The sequence below is a fragment of the Ursus americanus genome, chromosome 24 (assembly GCF_024610735.1).
Source record: "Ursus americanus isolate L20-20 chromosome 24, mUrsAme1.1.p, whole genome shotgun sequence".
Classification (NCBI taxonomy): Eukaryota; Metazoa; Chordata; class Mammalia; order Carnivora; family Ursidae; genus Ursus; species Ursus americanus.
In genome coordinates, this window is record NC_142150.1 from 6512458 (window position 1) to 6532446 (window position 19989).

Consider the following 19989-nt stretch of genomic DNA (forward strand, 5'->3'; position numbering starts at 1 on the left):
TAGAACATTTTCCTCACCCTAAAAAGAAACTTCATATCCTTTAGCTGTCATTCCCCTTCCAGCTCTATCTTCTATCTCTATAAGTTTCTCTATTCTGAACATTCCATAGAAATGGAATCATACACTGTCATCTTTTGTAACGGGCTTCTTTTAGCATCATGTTTGCAAAGTTCATCCTTATAGCATGGACCTCACTTTTTTTTTATTGCCAAGTAATAAATATTCCATTATACAATGTACCCCATTTTATTTACCCAATATCAGCTGATGGACATTTGGGTTATTTCCACTTAGGAGATATGATGAATAACACCGCTTTGAACATTCACGTCTGAGTTTTTGTGTGGACATGTGTTTTCATTTCTCTTAGGTATGGACCTAGGAGTGGAATTTGTGAATCATACGGTAACTCTATGTTTGCCCTTCTGAGGACCCACAAACTGGTTTCCCACGCGGCTGCATATTCTCACCAGTAATGTATTAGTGTTCCAATTCTTCTATATTCTCGCCAGCACTTTTTTTTAAATTGATTTATTTATTTTAGAGAGAGAGAGAAAGAGAGCAGGGAGAGGGGCAGAGGGAGAGGCAGGGAGAGAATCTCGAGCAGATGCCCCCACTGAGCGGGGAGCTGGACACCGGACTCGATATCATGACCCTGAGATCATGACCTGAGCCAAAACCATCAGTCAGTCACTCAACCGACTGAGCCACCCAGGTGCCCTTCTTACCAACACTTTTTAACTACTTTTTAAATAGATGTGTGTGTGTGTGTGTGTGTGTGTGTGTGTGTTACGTAGTATCTCATGGTTTTGATTTGCATTTCCTTGATGGCTAATGATGTTGAGCATCTTTCCCCGTTTTTTTTGCCATTTGTTTGTGTATCTTCTTTGGCCCAGTTTTTGTTTTAAACTGCAAGCACCCCTGGACAGGAATACTGCTTGAATTCAAGTGTTACTTATTAGCTGAGCAATTCTGGGTAAGTCACCTAACTTTTACTAGCTCTAACTTGTACTAACCTTTACTTAGGTTCCTTACCTGTATTACTACTCAGTACCTAACAGAGGATGTGAGAATTGAGATAATGCACGTAGAGGACTTAAAACACAGCTGGGCACAGTAAAGGATCAGCAAGTGACAGCAAGTATTATGAACAACAGACGTGATCATTAACACTTCACATTCCATTAACTCTTGGAAGCAGTTCTTCCCATAACGTGAGAGTCTAACCTCTAGGACAGAGCACCTGGGAACAGGAGGTAAGAGGAGTTCAAAAGAGTGAGAGAAAAGGAAAAAGAAAACAGTTACTAGTGGACCACTTTCAGAGTCTTGTTTTAGGAGTCACTGCCAAAGGCCAGATTTGATCCTGTTCTCCCACCCTTTCAATAATGATGTAAGCACCTAATTCACAGTATTAAACCCATTTCTGTTTAGAATAGCGAGTTTCCTGTTATTGCCATTGAACCCTGATGGAAATACGCAGACAGGCTTCATCGCGGCTTATATCACTACGGCCTTGCAGAATGCATGACATAGAACATTAGGTGATCAATAACCGAAGTGAACCAAACGAAACGAGCACGTGAATAAGTGGACAGAGGATGTATTTGGGATATATGCTCAGCTAGGTGACTGAGGACTCCTTCCCCAAAAGGCCCTAGGAAAGGCTGAGAAACAGCACCTAAGACTGGGCAGTCAACCTTCTCATTGCCCGTTCATGGCCCATCACCACTGCAAAGATACCTACATTAGAATATTTTTCAGCTCTTTATTGCCAACACTCAGGAATTACAGATTCTAGAGAATGCTGCTTTCCTTTATTTATTTCTTGAAGTCATGAGGGAGAAGGTGAAAAGGCCTCTACTTCTGCTTTTGGGTGTATAAATAGCTCACAGTGTAAAGAAAAGGGGAGTCAGTGGTTCCAAATTCAAAATAAAGACAGGCTGTTCTGACAGGGTCCAAATTACAGAGTGCTCCAGGCACAAACACAGAGAGACACTCTTCAGAGAAATTCTATTTTCCTATTCAATTCCAAAAGAGAGAGTCAAGCCAAAAAAATCCTCACAGCCTTCCACAAATGGATTTGGTTTCAGCAGCCGTTTGGGGCAGCGCGCATTCAGACAACAAACCGCCCCCTAGGCTTCTGTCCTTGCCATGTTCCCTTCCTTCCGACGGGAGAAGTGCCACTGCCACTGGGTTCCCCACCATGGCGCAAAGACAGAGCAAGCCCGACATTCCTGCTGTACAGTTCTGCAAACCATCCTCTTCCCCCAGTATCCTTCACGGCCCCAACAGCAGGGCCCGCTCAAAGACCTGGACGCTCTCAGAGCACGACAGGTTTGGACTTCGTGGTCCACTTTGGAGGGCCCGCTTTACAGGCCTGCATTGCCATAAAATATCCTCTATTCCTTCGTGTTATCACTTATTCAAGTCATCTGCGGAACACCCCTTCACGCATGTCTCCTGATTCACTAAGCACAAACAACTGTTGCGCGCCTGCTGTATACTCCTCCATTGGGAATACGGTTGCTCCAAACATCAGACTGTTTCAGGGTCAATACGTCTATATACTTTGTTCCCTAAGTTGTTCATTGTGGTATTATTTGAACAGGAAAAAAAAAAACTGGAAATTACCCAATTGTTGAACCATAAGGGAATGGTTAAACAAAATATGGTGTTTCCACTTGATAGAATCCTGCCTGGCCATTAAAAGCAAAGTCTATGAAGAATCTAAGATTAGTGAATGCTTATGTTAAATGAAAACCGAGCAGTAGCCACACACAGATATAAAATATTATCTTAACCATGTTTATGAAGTGCAAAGAATAAATACTGGATAAAAAAAGGCCAAAATGTTAATTCTAAGATTATGCACAATATCTTCTCGGCATACTTCTCTGAATATTCCTGCTCATTGTAGAAAATTTACAAAATAAATAAAAGCATAAAAAATAAAAATAAGTCACCTGTAATACGTCACCACTGTTACAAATTTGGTATTCTGCTGTCTGCTTATGTAAGACTAAAAATTCACAAATACAGTTTACATATGTTGCTTGCAAAATTTTTAAAAATCTTTAAAATGGGAAAGAATAAGAAATGGTTAGACATATGAAGATAATATATTAACTGACAGAGTCAAAATCATAGATAGAAAATGACTAAAAGCATATATATAAAGACTTGCTTTTCACTGTTTTGTATTGTCCAATTTGTGCTGTGTTAGGTATACCTATTTAAAATAAATGAAAATGATTATTCCCACCTTCCCCAAACATCCAGAAAAAATACATTAAGATGAAATGAAATGAATGCTTTTTTCCCCTCTTCTCTATCATCCAATTTTGGAAGTAATGTAGTTACATTACCTCGATAATGAAAAATATAATTTTAAAAATTCTATGCTTTCCTCAAAGTCACCATAATCCAGCATATTAGCAACTTGCCTTTAAACAACCAAGTCCCCCCAGGCAGCCTTCTTGTGTGCTCCTGCAGAGCCCCAGGCTATAACAGGATGGAGTCCTCAGGTGAATATCTGCAGGGAGGGCTCTGCAGGAACCCCCAGCCCCACTCCATGCCTGTGAGCACTTCCTCCAGAGGGGGCAGGGAAGTAGAAACACATCCATACATGATGTCATGGTATTGTGTGAAGGTTAAGGCTGGGCAAGAAGGCCTCTGAAATGACTGGCAAGGGAGACTAGTTTGCTTCTTTCCCCCCAGCTGTTTGTCTTTCATTCTCTTGAACATTCTTCCCTAGGCTCCTACTCCCCCTCCTCTGGAACCTACTATCTTTTGTCTCACAATCCCACCTAAATCCAGAGTTTATAAACACTTTCAAAAGGAAGTGTTTCGTTTAACACTCTCAAAAAAAAAAAAAAAAATCGTGAGATGAGGGGCGCCTGGGTGACGCAGTCATTAAGCGTCTGCCTTCGTCTCAGGGTGTGATCCTGGCGTTCGGGGATCGAGCCCCACATCAGGCTCCTCCACTATGAGCCTGCTTCTTCCTCTCCCACTCCCCCTGCTTGTGTTCCCTCTCTCGCTGGTTGTCTCTCTCTGTCTAATAAATAAATAAATAAATAAATCTTAAAAAACAAATAAAATCGTGAGACAGGAATCACCTCCACTTTCTAGTTGAGGAAGGTGAGGCTCTGGAGGGTTAAGGGATCCGTGTAGCCAAAAGCCAGGCCTTAGTCTCTAAAGGCTGCGTCTCCCTTGACAGCAGGCCTCTAGGTTCCCAAGTGAGGGACAGTTCTTCTCATGTAGGCTTTTGGCACAGCCGGAGGACACGTCTGGGAGAGGTGGTGGCCTAGCGAGCTGGGCGCCACCCAGGGGGGACAGCCCTAGAGGTTCAAACAGGCCACGTGACAAACAGCACGTCCTTGAAGGCATCGACTTTGGCTGGAGAGGAGTATCAGTGGCTGAGTTTACAATAACCGCCCACATGGGAGTCAGGAACTACAGACCAGGAGCGAGCCTAGTCAGGACTCATACACTGGAGGGGTTCAAATCTCAGCTCCCCCTCCTACTCTGTGACCATGAATAAGTTACTTAACTGGTTTCCTCATTTACAAAACAGAGCTAGTTATAGTGCCCTCTTTGTAGAGTTTTTAGGCAGCTCAACTGTGATGTGTTCATTGTGGTAAACCCTTCACACACACAGGAATACAGTCAGCACTCAATAGACAGCAGCAAGTATGAAAAATACTAACAATTAATATTAGCAGTGACGATGATATAACAGCACATCACAGCGGGAGAAAATGCATAGCCAAGACACAGCGTTCAAGGTTACTGAAGAAACAAAAGGACCTTCAGCTTCTCAGTCTTTTTCCTCTTCAGTCTGTTCACAAAGACACCGGAGCCCCTTCATGTTCGGTGCCTTTTCCCCTCAAGATGTCCTGCTATAAAGAATCAGTGGAAATCATGTCATGTACTGTGTGAATTCTGATGAATTTCCATCCATACATTACTTAACAGAAAGAGACGATTTCACAAGACCGACAAGGCAACATCTAAAGTCAAACAGAAGGCAGCTGTAGCACCGTGGATACGGAGCGGGGCCTGCTCCCCCCGCACCAGCCGAGGCAGCAGCGGGAACGGGCGTGCCTACCGCACCAGGAGCCCCGGCACGCGGAAAGCGTGGGCAGGAACCAAACTCTGCCGCCACGCCACCTCCGATACGCTCCCCCTCTCGGCTCAGTTTCCTTGACTGCGGAATTAGTGCTGGACTGGCTGAGCTTTGCTGTGCCCAAGAGCTCAGAGACCCTTCATCTACAAGCTCGTCTGCATGGCCCTTCGCAGCCCGCATTCACGCCTCGCACACCGTCGCCATGCACCTCTCTGGGTGCTGGCAATGAGGGAAAAAGGTGGTGGCACTGGTTTTGATTTTCACAAAATATCTGACAGCCCTTCAGAAGTCACACCATAAAAAGAAACCATCTCACCAATCACAGATAATAAACAACAAATCTTGCAGAGACAATGACCCAAAAGAGGTATCGCAATGGCCACCAAGAAAGAGGAGGTGAAATTTAAAGCGAGAGAGGGGAAGATTCATGTTAGGGGCAGAAAGATGACACGGGTAAATATACTTGGCCAAATACAAGTCTAGATTTGCTGTGCTGAGTTCTGCACTTTTGAATTTGAGAAAACCTTCAAGTGTTGGTAATTAGACTTGAATCTTATCATCTCCACTTAATATATGAGTAATGTTTTATAAACACTAACACATTCAAGGTGTCACTTAAGTCTCATTCACAACAAACATTTCTTTCTATCATCATCAGATGAGGAAAGGGGCTTAAGAAGGCGAAGCGACTTGCCCAAGATCCCACAGCAAGGAAGTGCAGGGCTGGCAGGCAGACCATGGCCTGAAGTCCAAATTCAGTGGTCTTTCCAGGTTTATTTATGCCTTCCTTCTGCAAGCCAAAACGGAGAGGAGGAGAGAGCTTATATTCAGCGTGATTTTCATTTATGTGTGTAACCCAGCACAGTAGCCAAGTTGGGGAGAAGCCAGCAATGCAAATCTTAAAAGTGAGGCCCCCAAACCTAAAAATAAATGTCTAGGATGCCATTAGGGAACGTCCCTGACACACAGCTTCTGCCGCTAAAGCAATGGTTCTCAACTGGGGTGATTCTGCCCCCAGGCAACATGTGGCACTGTCTAGAGACATTTTTGATTGTCACACCTGGGGAATGTTACCAGCATCCAGGGGGTAGAAGCAAGAGATGTTGCTGGATATCCTATGATGCACAGGACAGCCCCCCACCGCAAAGAATAATCCGGTTCAAAACAGATGATAGATGACACTATCTTAGCAAACAAGGAGAACAGAAAAAAAAACTACACTTTCAAAGAACAAAGCTCTTTACATCTATGAGGAGGTATTAACATTCTGGACTTGTCTTTGGGTTCTTCCAGGCTTGGCTCGACCCTCAATTTACTGTGTGATCCCAGGCAAGTAACTTGACCAATCTGTGTCATACTTTCCCTGTAAAACAAGGTGGGAGGTGGGGGAGGAACATTTTTTAACAAAGTGATTCTCAAACATTTCTACACCTGATAATGGCCTGGGATTCTGGCTAAAATGCAAAATTCCTAGATATCATTTCAGAGAGTCTTTGTGTTTAACAAGCACCCAGGTGAATCTCGTATGGTTAGTTAGTTAGTACAGTTTGAATAGCATGAGAACAATTTTTAAAAATGAAATGAAGTGCGTATAGCTTTTTTCTAAGCAGGATTTGTGAGTTTGAGGAATGGTGCCACCAAGCACCATGGGGGTTAATGTAGAGGCCTCCTTACCTGTGGGAAAACCATGGGGGCTCTCTCAAGGGAGCTCCAACTTCTCTAGGGCCCAGGGCCTGGGAAGCAGCCCCACCATAAGATGAGCTAAGGAGCAGCAGAAACTACAAGAACAGCCCCTCAACCTGAGAAGCTGCTCATGGAACAAAGCCCCAGCCACACACACTCCGGAGAGGGTGTGGGAAGGTGACAGGCTTTGGGACACCAAGAATAATGCATTAGCCAACAAGGAGCATGACCATTCCCAAGTCATATAGAGGAACCCGCAGGCAAATCCAAATACACTTAGAGAAGGGGCTCATTCACTCACGGCAGTAATTCAGTCCCTATTAACCCTTCTGGGAAGACATCCCTACAACATTCAAGAGGATACTGGCAGAAGTGAGGCCTTAGGAATCCCAGCCTACAAGGGGTAATGAGAGTCACGAAGGGTTGACTGTTCACTGCAAGCACCTGCTACTTTGCCCTGTTTGTCCTCTACACCCAAACTGAAAGCAATCCTCTGCCATCATTCACAGCCCTGTTCCCATCCTTCCATCCTGGGGCCCATGCTCCACAAGTCTGAGAAAAGTGAATCCGGGCCCTGGCTAATGAACCAAATATAAACAGATTCATATCCTGTCTGTACCTTTTTATCTTTAACCTTCACTAAAGCACCTGCATCCTGTCCAGGTCCCCTACTTAGCTACCAGGCAGAGCGGCACAGCCAGAGCACACGCTGGTAATAGACACAGATGCTAGGTACCCTCACAGGGACTTCGCAGCCGGCCAATACCACACGGGAAAGGACTAACACAACCCTTCCATGTGTCATTTCCCCCTTTCTGCTTCCATAGTGCATCTGGAGCAAACTAACTACTATAGACATCCCCTGCTTCTAACACATGTCTTCTCATAAAGGGAAATTGCTGACAGGACATGGCAGGCGCATCTTACTCCTTATGCTGAGAAAGTCACTGGACATTAATAATTAACATAGAATAACCTGTGGGATGTTTTAAAAATGATGCTGAAGCCTCAACCCGGACCAAATACATCAGAATCTCTGGCAGTGGGTCCCAGACATCAATATTTTTTAAAAGCCCCAAAGGGATTCTAACCAGCAGCCAGGGATGGCATCCACTGGGCTAAGGCCTCACAGTGGGGACACTGGGCTTCAATTTGCCAACTCAAAGTACCAGTGGATTTGGGAAAAGAACAGGGTGCAGAAGAAAAAGCTTCCCCTCTTTAAAAGGAAGAAGAAAGATCTGACATGGAAATTTTAAATGGGGGCTGAAGGCCAAAGAAGTAGCTTCTTTACCAAGTACATAAAACCACTGGGTTTTGCCCCCTAAATATTTATTTCAATCAAGTGCTAGACCTGTACCAGGCACTGAAAAAAGAAACAGCAAAGTGTGAAACTAGGCAACTCGTCTACAAGTGTAGACCTTCAGAGGACGAAAACTGGAAGCATGAAGCAGCTCATGTTAAGGCAGGGTCTCCTGGTGCTGACTTGCAGGGGAGGGCAAGGAGCTGGAGGAGCTCAGCCAGCCTGGGCCCGGCCCCAGGGGTGCTTCAGGCTTCAGGCTCCAGCCTCCTCTGGGCTTCCAGCCACGCTCAGATACTCCCACAGGTGCGGCAGGACTCAATTCCCAGTCTGTTTCCTGGATGATCTGGTCCACCCTGCTGGCCTATTGCCAGCCAGCTCTAAAATGTCTAAGCAAGGGACACAAGGGGCCTCTTACTGCCCGTGAAGTTGCAGCTATATTCATTTCCCTTCCAAATTAACATCCTACTGCCCCGTAATAAAGCTGTCAGCTCCCAACAAAGGATGCTGGCTAAGAAAGGTGGCCCAGGCTGTTTGGGCAGAGGGCAGAGCAGTTTCTTGATGCCAAGGGTGGGAGGCCCAGGATAAGACCCTACCCCCCCACACTGACAGCCGGCTCTCCCATCACTAGAATACATTCAAATGCCTCTGCCCGCCTGGCCGTCTTTCTTCACTGCACATTTACCACTTGGCCAATGCGCTTGGGACTGAAACATAATTAATCCCTGCTCTAGCCACATTTCTTTTTTCCCAGAGAATGAATCTGATAGACCCGCAGTGTCAATAAGGGAGCACCGCTCTGAATGCTAATTGCCCCCACAAGTCCTGCAGAGGACACGGGAGAGGCCAGGAGGCTGGCCCTCACAACGTGGGCACTCTCAGGTTTGGAAACCCTACCTGGCGTTATCGTCCGCAACTCGATGCAGGGACCGCCCTCCCAGTCGAGACAGCAGCAGCCAGAGACCCTCGAGTTTCCTCCAGGGTAACATAAGGCTGGTGGCCAGAGCCACGGCGGTCAGGCAGTGGGGCAGAGACGAGCGGGCTGCCTGCAGATCGTGCACAGTTCAGCTCCGCTCCGCTCCACTGAGGGGAGCCAGCAGAGGGTGAGGATTTAAAATGCAGTAGTTGAGATTTAGGTTAGATTCACAGATGAACTTCCTAACAGAAAGGGAAGCACTGGAAAGGCTGACCCATTACTTAAATTTCACTGGGGAGCCACAAGAGGCTGATTGTACTGTCCGCCAGGAAGAAGTGAGCTGTGGGGAGGCAGCCTTCTGCCCACAATGATCAGAAGCAGGGACCTCACGGGGCTGACCCACAACCATCTAACATGCTATCACTTTCCTGCTTCTTAGTGTGAGATAAATAGACCAGTCTGATAATCCCCACCAATACACACTCTTAAATAGACTTATTCTTTGTTCTAGGAATTCCAGTTCTAGGAATCTAAGAAAACAGTAACAAACCTCAGTCAAATATTTTTATGTATTTTAGGGGAAGTATGCATTTATGTATTTTAGTGGACACAATCTAAATGCCCAACTACTAAATAGGGAATGATTAAGTAAATTATGGCACATGTACTCCACAGACTATTATGTAGCAAATAAAAATGTTTTTAAGGAATAGGTAATAATCTGGGAAATGCACACGACATGATTTAACGTTAAGTGAATAAAGCATAAACTGTGAATTTTACACACACACACACACACACACACACACACACACACACACACAAGTATACGTGCATTTCGAAAAAGAATGGTGGGAAATACACCAAAATGTTAGCAGTAATCATCTCTGAGTGTGGAAGTAAACGTTTTTATTTTCCCAATCGGTATTCTCCAGACATTATAAAATCAGCACATTAGCTTGATAATCAGAAAATGCAGACATTAAAAAAAAAAGTCTGTTCTCTGACATACCTCAACGCCATAAATCTACTTCATCTGCACGGCCATTATTCCCAGAAAGCAAAACGGTGACACTCAATCTTGTACTTGGCAAGACAAACATATTCTTGGTTCCAAAATGGCTCAGCATACCCACTATAGCCACCTGAAAACCACTCGTCACCATTTCCCACTGGGAAGCACAGGGTCTTCCCCCTCGAACATTCGTGGGGCTCTCATTCTGTGGCCAGACCCTCCCTTCACATCCAATTACAACATGCCTAAGTGAGTCTGAAAGGCGAGGGAGAAAGGTGGAATCCTGCAAAGAACGGGGATTTATTGGATTAACCCTGAGAAGTCTTGAACTGCCAGATTTAGAGATGGTCAGTATTTACTCAATGTCCACTATGTGCCAGGAACTGCACAGGATGCTTTCACATACTTTGCCAAGTTGGAATCATTAGCCCTGTTTTATACAGAAAGAGACTAAAGGCTCTAGAACTGCCATCAACTTACCTCAAATCACACAGACCATCAGTGGCAGGGCTGGGACTAGATGCTGCCTGCACAACTCCAAGTCAGGAATGGTTTCTTCCCCAGTCACCTCCAACATCAGCATCATCACCGGGAACAAGATGCAGAACACACTTCTTCCTTCTCGACTTACACCCCCACCCTCGGCACCTGAGAGAGGCCACTCACTGTTTCTTGCCCACTTTCCGTCTCCACCACTACCCACGGATGCAAACACTCTAACCCCATGTGGACACGTCAATGACCTACTGTGGCCAAACTCCCCAACCTGCCCCATGACCCTTAAGAATGACCCAGCACTGCAAGATGAGGCTCACTAACAAGCCCCTCTCCGGGGTGTCTCAAACCCTGGTGAGAATATTTATGAATATGCCTATATTCGTAAAGGACAATCTCCTTTACACTCACAACATTTCTGAAGAAGGCAGGCCTCTCGTCCCCTTTTGCAAATGTGAAAACTGAGGCTGGAGAGCAGGCTGGCTGACCTGTTCCAAGTCTAATAAACAGCATAGTAGCACTAGAACTCAGGTCCTCTGATTTCTGGCCCAATGATCTTTCTAAGGGAGGAGAATACTAAGAACTTGGGCTCTGAAGCCTGAAGGTCTAGATTTGAATCTCAGCCCTGCTACCGAGAAGCTGTGCAACCTGGGCCCATTACTTAAAACCTAAGTCTCTGGGGCGCCTGGATCGCTCAGCCAATTAAAGTCTGACCCTTGATTTCAGCTCAGGTCATGATCTCAAGGGTCGTGAGACGGAGCCTTGCGTTGGGCTCCACGCTGAGTGTGGAGCCTGCTTAGGATTCTCTCTCTCCCTCTGCACCCTCCCCCACCAACCTAAGTCTCATTTTGCTCCACTGCAACATGAAGAAATTACAGTCGCTACTTTGCATAGTTACTATGAGAATTAAATGGGATAATACATGTAAAAGAGATAGCAGGTGTTCACAAAACCCTGAAGGTAGATTTCCATCTTATCTCCCCACTCTGCAAGGCCCAAAATGATTTGTCTGAAAACAAGGTCATCAGGGCCCACACCAACTTAGATGGAACCAGCTTTCTGCTTTGCAAGGCCTGGCCAAAGGCCTGCACCTAGCTTTCAAATCTTATTGAGATGACTTTGAACACACCTTCCTCTCTCCAAAAAGGCCCTTCCCTGCCCCACTTCATGCCCTAATTCTGACCCTCCATCAGTGGCACCTGAGTTCAGCTCACCCAAGAAGTCTTCGCTTACCTGCCCAGACTGGCTTAGGTCTCATAGATTCCTGGACTTACAGCCCTAGGGGACGCTCACCACTAGTATCCAAATTGGCTGTGTACTTGCCTGTCTCCCCCACTAGACTGAGAGCCATTTGAAGGCAGAGACTATGGCTACATTCGCTCTTCAATCTTCGGTACCATCTGTACTGGTTTCCTACTGCAACTCTAATTAATTACAACAAATTTAGTAGCTTAAACAACACAAATTTATGGTCTGACAGTTCTGGAAATCAGAAGTCCAAAATCAGTTTCACCGAGCTAAAATCAAAATGTCAGCAGGGCTGCACATCTTCTACCAAGGGAGAATCCAGTCCTTGCCTTTTTCAGTTCCTAGAGGCTGCCCACATTCCTTGGCTCACGGCCCTGCATCACTCCAATCTGTTAACTTCATCATGTTTCCTTCTTTCACTCTGATCCTCTTATAAAGACCCCTCTGATTACACTGGGCTCACCCAGATAAACCAGAATAATCTCTTATTGCAGGATCCTTCGCTTAATTATACCTGCAAACTCCCTTCCACCACATCAGTAACATATTCCCCGGTTCTGGGGATTAGAACACGGACATCTTTGGGGAGGCGGCAGGGGGATCATTTGGCCTACTCCACTATCACAGCACCCAATACACAGCAAAGGGGCAGTGACCACTTGCCTCATGCAAGAGGCCATGTTCCATGTGGTCCTAAACTACTGAGAAGTAGAATCTTCTCGGCTGGTTTAGGAAAGTCCCGAAGCCTAGACAACCACCCCTCCCCCCATTCTAGTCAAAATATCCCAAAGGGGCCCTCTCTCCATAACCTGAAACTCCAGATTTCTTCAGCTAACCTGGAAGCAAGCCACACTTACATCTCTATACCTCCACATTAGGTAAGAATCTACTAGTTAGTTCTCTGAACTCTGAAAGTCTGGCTAGATGAATCAATCTCAAAAAGCATCTGGTAATTGCCCTTTGGATAGACTGACAAGCACAGTCTATGTCTTCCTGGAGCTCACAATCCACATGGCAGCATCACAATGTGAACAGAAGCCAAAAGGCAGCAAGATAAGGGTTCTATCACTTACCAGCATGAGTCAGATTTGATAAATACCACATATTATAAATACAGCACAATCTTTGAAATTCTATCAAAATCAAGCTTTAAATTAGCAGGCTACAGTAAACAACCTAGCAAACCAACCACATGCATTTCCACTTGAGCCTGGTACCCGAACAGGAAGATGTTGGAACCCCTGAGGAGAGGAGCGGTCTGGGTCCAGGGCTCACCCACTGTACAGAATATGACAGGTGGCTAGGAGCTGGCAGTGGAAGAAGCCCACGCTGGGATCTGAATCCTGACTCTTCAATCTATCCTGTGTTACCATGGGCTTGTTAATCAACCTCTCTGAGCTTCCTCAATATACACATACTGAGCCCACGTAAAATGCTTAGCAGGTAGTATATTTCCACTAGGGGATGGAATAATAAAGCTAACAGGGCAAGTTAATGCTCTAGGAGAGTGCAAATTGGTGTATATGCACTGTTTCCCTAATGTTATCCACACATCGCCCACACACCACCTCCGTGATTTCTGCCACCTCCCGGCCCACCCTGTACTTCCACTTTTTTTCTTTAAATAGACTACATAGACAGTAATAGCTGCCAAATAATGAGTCTGATGTTCTAGCTATACTTCTCTTCAAATACACATGAGAAATTATATACTCATGTATAAAGCTACTAAAATTAAAAACATTCACCCCCTTGGGGCGCCTGAATGGCTCAGTTAAGTGTCTGCCGTCGGCTCAGGTCAGGGTCCTAGAGTCCTGGGATCGAGCCCTGTGTTGGGCTTCCTGCTCACCAGGGAGTCTGTTTCCTCCTTCTCCCTTTGTCCCCCCACCCACCCACTGGGGCTCATGCTCGTTTGCTCACTCTCTCTCAAATAAATAAATAAAATTGTAAGAAAAAAAAAAAAAACATTCACCCCTGTATTATCTCATATGCTTTCTGGGAAACTCTGGTGAAAAAACCTGGCTCAACTAAACACTATTATGTGTGTTCAGGTGATTTCCTTTCTCTGAGACTCAGTTTCTTCCAAACAAGAGAACAGGCTAGAGAGAGTGGCCTAGACCACTTTCCATTTCCTTCTAGTTCCAAGATTCTGAGATTTATTATCAAGTGGTCTGAATAAGAAAAAGAATCTGGGCATGGATCTTTCTGAAAAGGTAATGAATACCATTCAATAGAATTAGAATCAACCATCTTGGGGCGCCTGGGTGGCACAGCGGTTAAGCGTCTGCCTTCAGCTCAGGGCGTGATCCCGGCGTTATGGGATCGAGTCCCACATCAGGCTCTTCCGCTATGAGCCTGCTTCTTCCTCTCCCACTCCCCCTGCTTGTGTTCCCTCTCTCTCTGGCTGTCTCTCTCTGTCGAATAAATAAATAAAATTAAAAAAAAAAAAAGAATCAACCATCTTAAAATCAGAGAGAAGGATGAAAGAGAGAATGACAAAGCAGCATATGCCTCTGACTTTGTGCTTTGCCGTCCTGCGACTCTACATCAGCTCCTCATGAGAGAGGGCACTTGGTTTTGTCATCTCAGCTTGGGTGGTTGTTAGTTTTATCACCTCAGGCAAGCCATTGCACCTTGTAGTCTCTACAGTTGTAAAATGGGTAAAATGGGTAATATCTCCTCCACGAGGCTGTTTGGGGTTAAGTGTGAGGAACGTTGTCTGAGCACCTGGAACGGAGCTGGAGGAGATCACCGTTTGCTGTTACTGTTAGGCCTGGACTAACTGGTTCAGTGCACATCAGCCTCTCCACTTAATTATAAGCTCTCTGAAGACAGAAACACCCTGTTCATCTTTCTCTTCCCTACAGTGCCTAGCAGTGTTTCACACAAAGGAAAAGAATTTGACTTGACTATGTAGGGAATCCCCTCTTATGACAGAGTTCCTGCTCCAAGACAGGAAACTGAATATTCCCAGAGATGTACAGATAACAAGCAAATCTTCTCTGACGGAAACAGATGTTCCCTCTTCCCCCACCAAAAAGTCGAGAAATCCACTGAAATATAAACAGCGCTGCCTTCAGTGCTGAGCCATGATTCTCCCCTTCAATCTTCCTTTGGAATATTCTAAATATTCCAAATGTACACATAATAGGAAAAAACTTTAAATTATTACAAGGATAAATGAGACTGCTTGCCTTGGAGTCAAAGAGTCAGAGACGTGGGGTCCAATATCCCCCATTACCTACCTACGTATCTAGCTATTTGACTTTAGGCAAGCCACTCCACTTTCCAGTAAAATGACAGTAGTGATACCTCCTCTGACAACATCATCAGGCTGCTGTGGGCACCAGGACACCCAGGTCCATGCCACGAAAACCCCACCCCACTAACAAGAGCTCTAGAACCTCCTGAGCATGCCTGGAACCCTACCAGTTGCTTTTCACTTTTCATTCCTAACCAGACCTTTACTCCTTTCATTTGTGTGATACCCTCATAAATGTTATTCTTTTTTTTTTTTTAAAGATTTTATTTATTTAGTTGACAGAGACAGCCAGCGAGAGAGGGAGCACAAGCAGGCAGAGTGGGAGAGGAAGAAGCAGGCTCCCAGCGGAGGAGCCTGATGTGGGGCTCGATCCCATAACGCCGGGATCACGCCCTGAGCCGAAGGCAGATGCCCAACGACTGCGCCACCCAGGCGCCCCATAAATGTTATTCTTGTCATAAAAAGAGAAAATAACCCACAAAGCTGGAGCCTCTTCCTTATCCTGTAAATGTACTACAAAAGTAATGAGGATGGATTTGAGGCTGTGATTGTAAGTCTCTGTTAATGAGCACCACCCGTACTAGAAACACCACCAGCCGTGAGCCACTATTTTCACAGGGCGTTTCTTTCTTCCTTTTTTTCCTAATACATTTAAAACTTCAGACTTGAGTGCTCACTGGCAGATACATTCTGGAGCAGAGGGAAGGCGACAAAACAGCTAACTAGAATCAACAGAAAGGATGAGACCTTGGAAACTTGGAGCCTAACGGTTGGCTCTAAACCAAACATTTCTCTTGCCTAAAGTCAAATCAAATTAGCAACCTCTTTCCTTCTTTCTCCACAAACATTCAGTTTGTTTATATGAATTACACTCAAGTCGGGAGGAGATAAAACCGACCACCAGCATCTAAGTGTTGGCCAGCACTGAGCCGAGCCAACGTCCAATGCCCTTAACACACCTTGCAGTACCATCCTAATGTCAACTCTGCCCACCAGCAACCTCATTCTTAAAAGAGACCATTAGGTGAGTGAGCACAAGAGGACTTATAGTCCCGCACAAATGACACTTAAAAGTCACAGCCAAGAAGGTGCTGTGTCTCTAAGCCCCACAGAACCTACGGATGAGAAGCAAAGAAAGGGACACCAAAAAAACAAACTGACCCATAAGGACCTCTTTTACTCATTTTACAAACATACTGAGAATTAGCCTAGGATGTTAGAATAGGTCAATGGAAAAAAGGCAGCCCGTGAACCTTTGCAGAAACTTTGGTTTACTCCTACTGTGGGAGATAAGTCTTCAGATGCGTGATCTCCTGAGGGGGTCGGTTAGCCAATGATAATTACAATTCTTAACAGCTCAACTTCCTCACCCACTTTCTAATCGATAATTAACTGCATCATACATTATTGTGAAAATTAAATGAGATAACACACAAAAGCACTTAGAACAGTGTCTGGTACATCGTAAATTATCATTTGCACACCGCATCACAGTTTAACATACGTGATCCCATTTGATCATAAGAACTGTGTGAAGCAGGTTTGACTATTCTCCTAGGACACTGGCTCAAAGAGATAAAAGGACCCGTCTAGAGTTACACAGCTGAAAAGTGCCAAGCAGCCAGTTGCTCTTCTAACATTCCATAATCATGGCTGGACCAGAGATGGGTTAGCAAGAGTCTGAGCATGCTACCTTTCCAGTTCAACTGTGCTGTGTGCCTGTAGTCAGGGATTCAGGGTCTCCAAAGCCTCCTTGAATGACCTAAGGCTGGAAAAGGTTTGATGTGGGTTTGATGTGAAGGTCAGAAGAAACTCTTCCAGGGCAGTTCTCACATCTGACCCTATGAGCCCAGGTATGGCCTCTGGGGTTAGCAAAATATGGCATCTCTGACATTCCCATTTTCTGCATAAAACTTTCTCAGCGGCTGTTCCAAGGAGCCTCCAGTTACCTTTAATTAATAAAAAATAATAGCTGCCAATTAACAAGCACTGTATTAAATTCTTTACAAACATCTCATAATCCTTACAATTATCCTTAGGGGGCAGGGGGTACTGAATAGAGGTATCCTTATCCCTCTTTAAGAGGCAAGGAAACCAAACACCATTTGCCTCAATTAACCCTCATTCTCTCTCCCCTTGCTTCTGGATACCCACAAGGCATAGCTGGAATACTGGCCTCTTTTCTCTTCAGAGACAGTATAAAACCTAGGGAGGAATTCTGTGCTTTTCCAAACCAAGAGGACAAAGCCTGTCAAGGTCTTTATTGTCTTTTTCCTCTTGATATTATCTGATTCAGAACAAACCTTCAGGGCACCTCTCTCTTAGCCTGGGTACTCTGTCCTGCTGTCCATCCCAGGAAAAGGCTCCCTGCTACAGGTGGGGTTGAGGGACACAGTCACAGCCACCAACAACCCCAGTGCCTCCTTTAAGAAGGAAGGGAGAAGATAAGCCCAGGAGCTGGTATACATAAACAGACTGGCCCTATTCCCAGGTCACAGGGGCATTTAGGCCCCAGGACAGAGGACTTAGCTGCTGCTGGACTCACCACGGCGGGGGGGGGGGGGGGGGGAGTCTCTCCAAACCGGCCCTGCTCAGTCCTCTGACCCTACAACCCATGGTGATCCTGGCCCCCACCTGCTAACCCCACAATCCCACAGCCTTTCTGATGACTGCCTCACTTTCCCCACAATCCCTTGACCTCCTGCTTATCTCACAACACCCCAGGGACCCTACTACCCACCCACTCTTTTTTTTTTTTAAGATTTTATTTATTTATTTGACAGAGATAGAGACAGCCAGTGAGAGAGGGTACACAAGCAGGGGGAGTGGGAGAGGAAGAAACAGGCTCATAGTGGAGGAGCCTGATGTGGGGCTCAATCCCATAACACCGGGATCACGCCCTGAGCCGAAGGCAGACGCTTTAACCGCTGTGCCACCCAGGCGCCCCTACCCACCCACTCTTTACAGCATCACCTTGAGCAGTTTCTCCAGGTGGTGGCCAGGCCTTTACCAGTGAATATTCAGCCAAGACCAGCAGGCTGCAAGGTGAGCAGACATTAGATGGCAGCCACAGGCAGACTTTCCGTAACAGAAAAAACTTGCTCCTAATCAGGGCCATCTCCAAACCCTCAACTTGCAGAGTGCCCGCAGATCAGCAGAACAGGGCCCTCCTGGAGAAGGTGACAGTCTGAAAGCATGTTTGGGGGAGGGGTGCCACTGAGTATCCATACTACAAGCCTAGGTGGGAGGACAGGTGGCACAGACTCCCCAGTAACCCGAGTATCAGGATCAGCAGCCTCTCTGAAGCCAAGCCCTCTCACTCATTTCCTCCCTGGAAGGCTGGAGTGAGATAGGGACTATGTGCCCCTGGGCAGCCATCAGAACAGTCCAGCTCCTGGAGACCAGAACCAGGAGGAAGGTGAATCCGACAAGCCAAGTTGCTGAAATAGGGGGCAGGACACTGAGGGGAGAGATGTGGGGTACTATAGCAGCCTATCTCAGAACCCCTGACACAATGTACAGCCCACAAGCAGAGCTAAAATCTCCCTCCCTGCACTCCATATAAACCCACACACTTCTCACCCCCCAAAGCCCATCCCCCTCCCCACACCTAGCCTCAGAAAGCCCAGCCCCTCTTGCACGCCTCTGAGCATCAACTTCCAAGATAATGCCCATCTTCTCATCACACTCACTGCAGATCCATCAAGCCCTCGCTTTACAAGGCTTAGTACACTCAGTTGACAAGAAAAAACAGTTTCCAGGTCTTTAAAGCATAATGCTGCCAGGAGGGCTGAGTTTGGCAACTCTCCACAGGCCCCAGCTGGGGCAAAATCTCTTCAGGCAAGCTTGCCTCCAACCAGCCCCCTCCAACCTCCCCCAAAGCCAAGTCCCATCCACAGCCCTTGATTGAAGCCTGGGCTCTTCCATTCCTAATCAATAGGGGCCCACCCGAAACACACAGCACACCTTGTGAGAGTACCAGTCTTAGAATCCACCTTTTCCCATCCAAGGGGGAGGGAAACTGAAAGCCTCTGAGGGAGGAGCTGCCCTCCACCCTCAGCTCTTCCCCACCTTGACCTCCTCCTTCCACTAAGTGTTCCGGGCACTGGGAGAGACAGGTCAGGTGACTACCGGGCAGACCCTTTTGCCTCAGCCCACAGTCCTACAGATCAGGGGCCTGAAAACACACTGAGAGGCACTTGTTGAGCAAGTGTGGAGATTTTCAGGTACTGGGGCAGCCCTTTCCAGAAAGCCTCAGATGGCTAGCGGTGGACCCAGGGCTCATACACCTGGCCTGGAAGCCTCATCAGAAAGCTGCCCTGGGACCAGGGGTAGGAGTATGGTTGGGTTCAGAAAGCAAAGGAGGAAAGGGAAAGGCTGGTTCAAAAGTAGATAAAAACCGACAGCTGCTCTGTCTCTGTCCTCCCGGGGATGATGGTGCTGTCCCACAGGCTGGGAAAGGGATCCCTTCCTCGGAGTGCCAGTCACTGGGGGAACACCAGCATCCTTCTCAGGAAACTGGCTGCAATTCCTTGGGCTTAAACCTCTGTGCCAATGCCAAAAAAGGGAAAGAAAAACCTGCAACCCACCAATCTCATTTCCAGATTCCCTCTCTCCAGCCTAGACACATTAATAATTAACTTGCCTACCCGGGAGCTTGCCGGCGTTGCCATAAAAGATGAGTAATGGCACCGGAGCCCCAGCCCCATGCCCGCAAGCTTCTGGGCTCAGGGCTGGGACGGGCGCCTGGAACAAAGCCTCCGCATTCCTCTGGGAAGGTGTGTCTGAAACCAGACCTGTCAAACGAAGCTGACCCCTTACCTCCCCCTTAGTTGGCTCCCAGCAAGAAGGGGGGGGGGAGCGATAGAAACGGGGGGGGGTGGGGAGCGATAGAAACGGGGAGGAGAGATCGCCTCTGCCCACTTCGCCCCCCCAACCCCCGACCGAT

At 46.5% G+C, this 19989-nt stretch overlaps 1 protein-coding gene across 15 annotated transcripts in view; it reads right to left on the reverse strand.

Annotated features, from left to right (window-relative positions):
- Window positions 1–19989, reverse strand: part of PLEKHA7 (pleckstrin homology domain containing A7) — a 232005-nt gene that overhangs the window by 134693 nt on the left and 77323 nt on the right. The gene's annotated exons all lie outside the window — the stretch shown is intronic.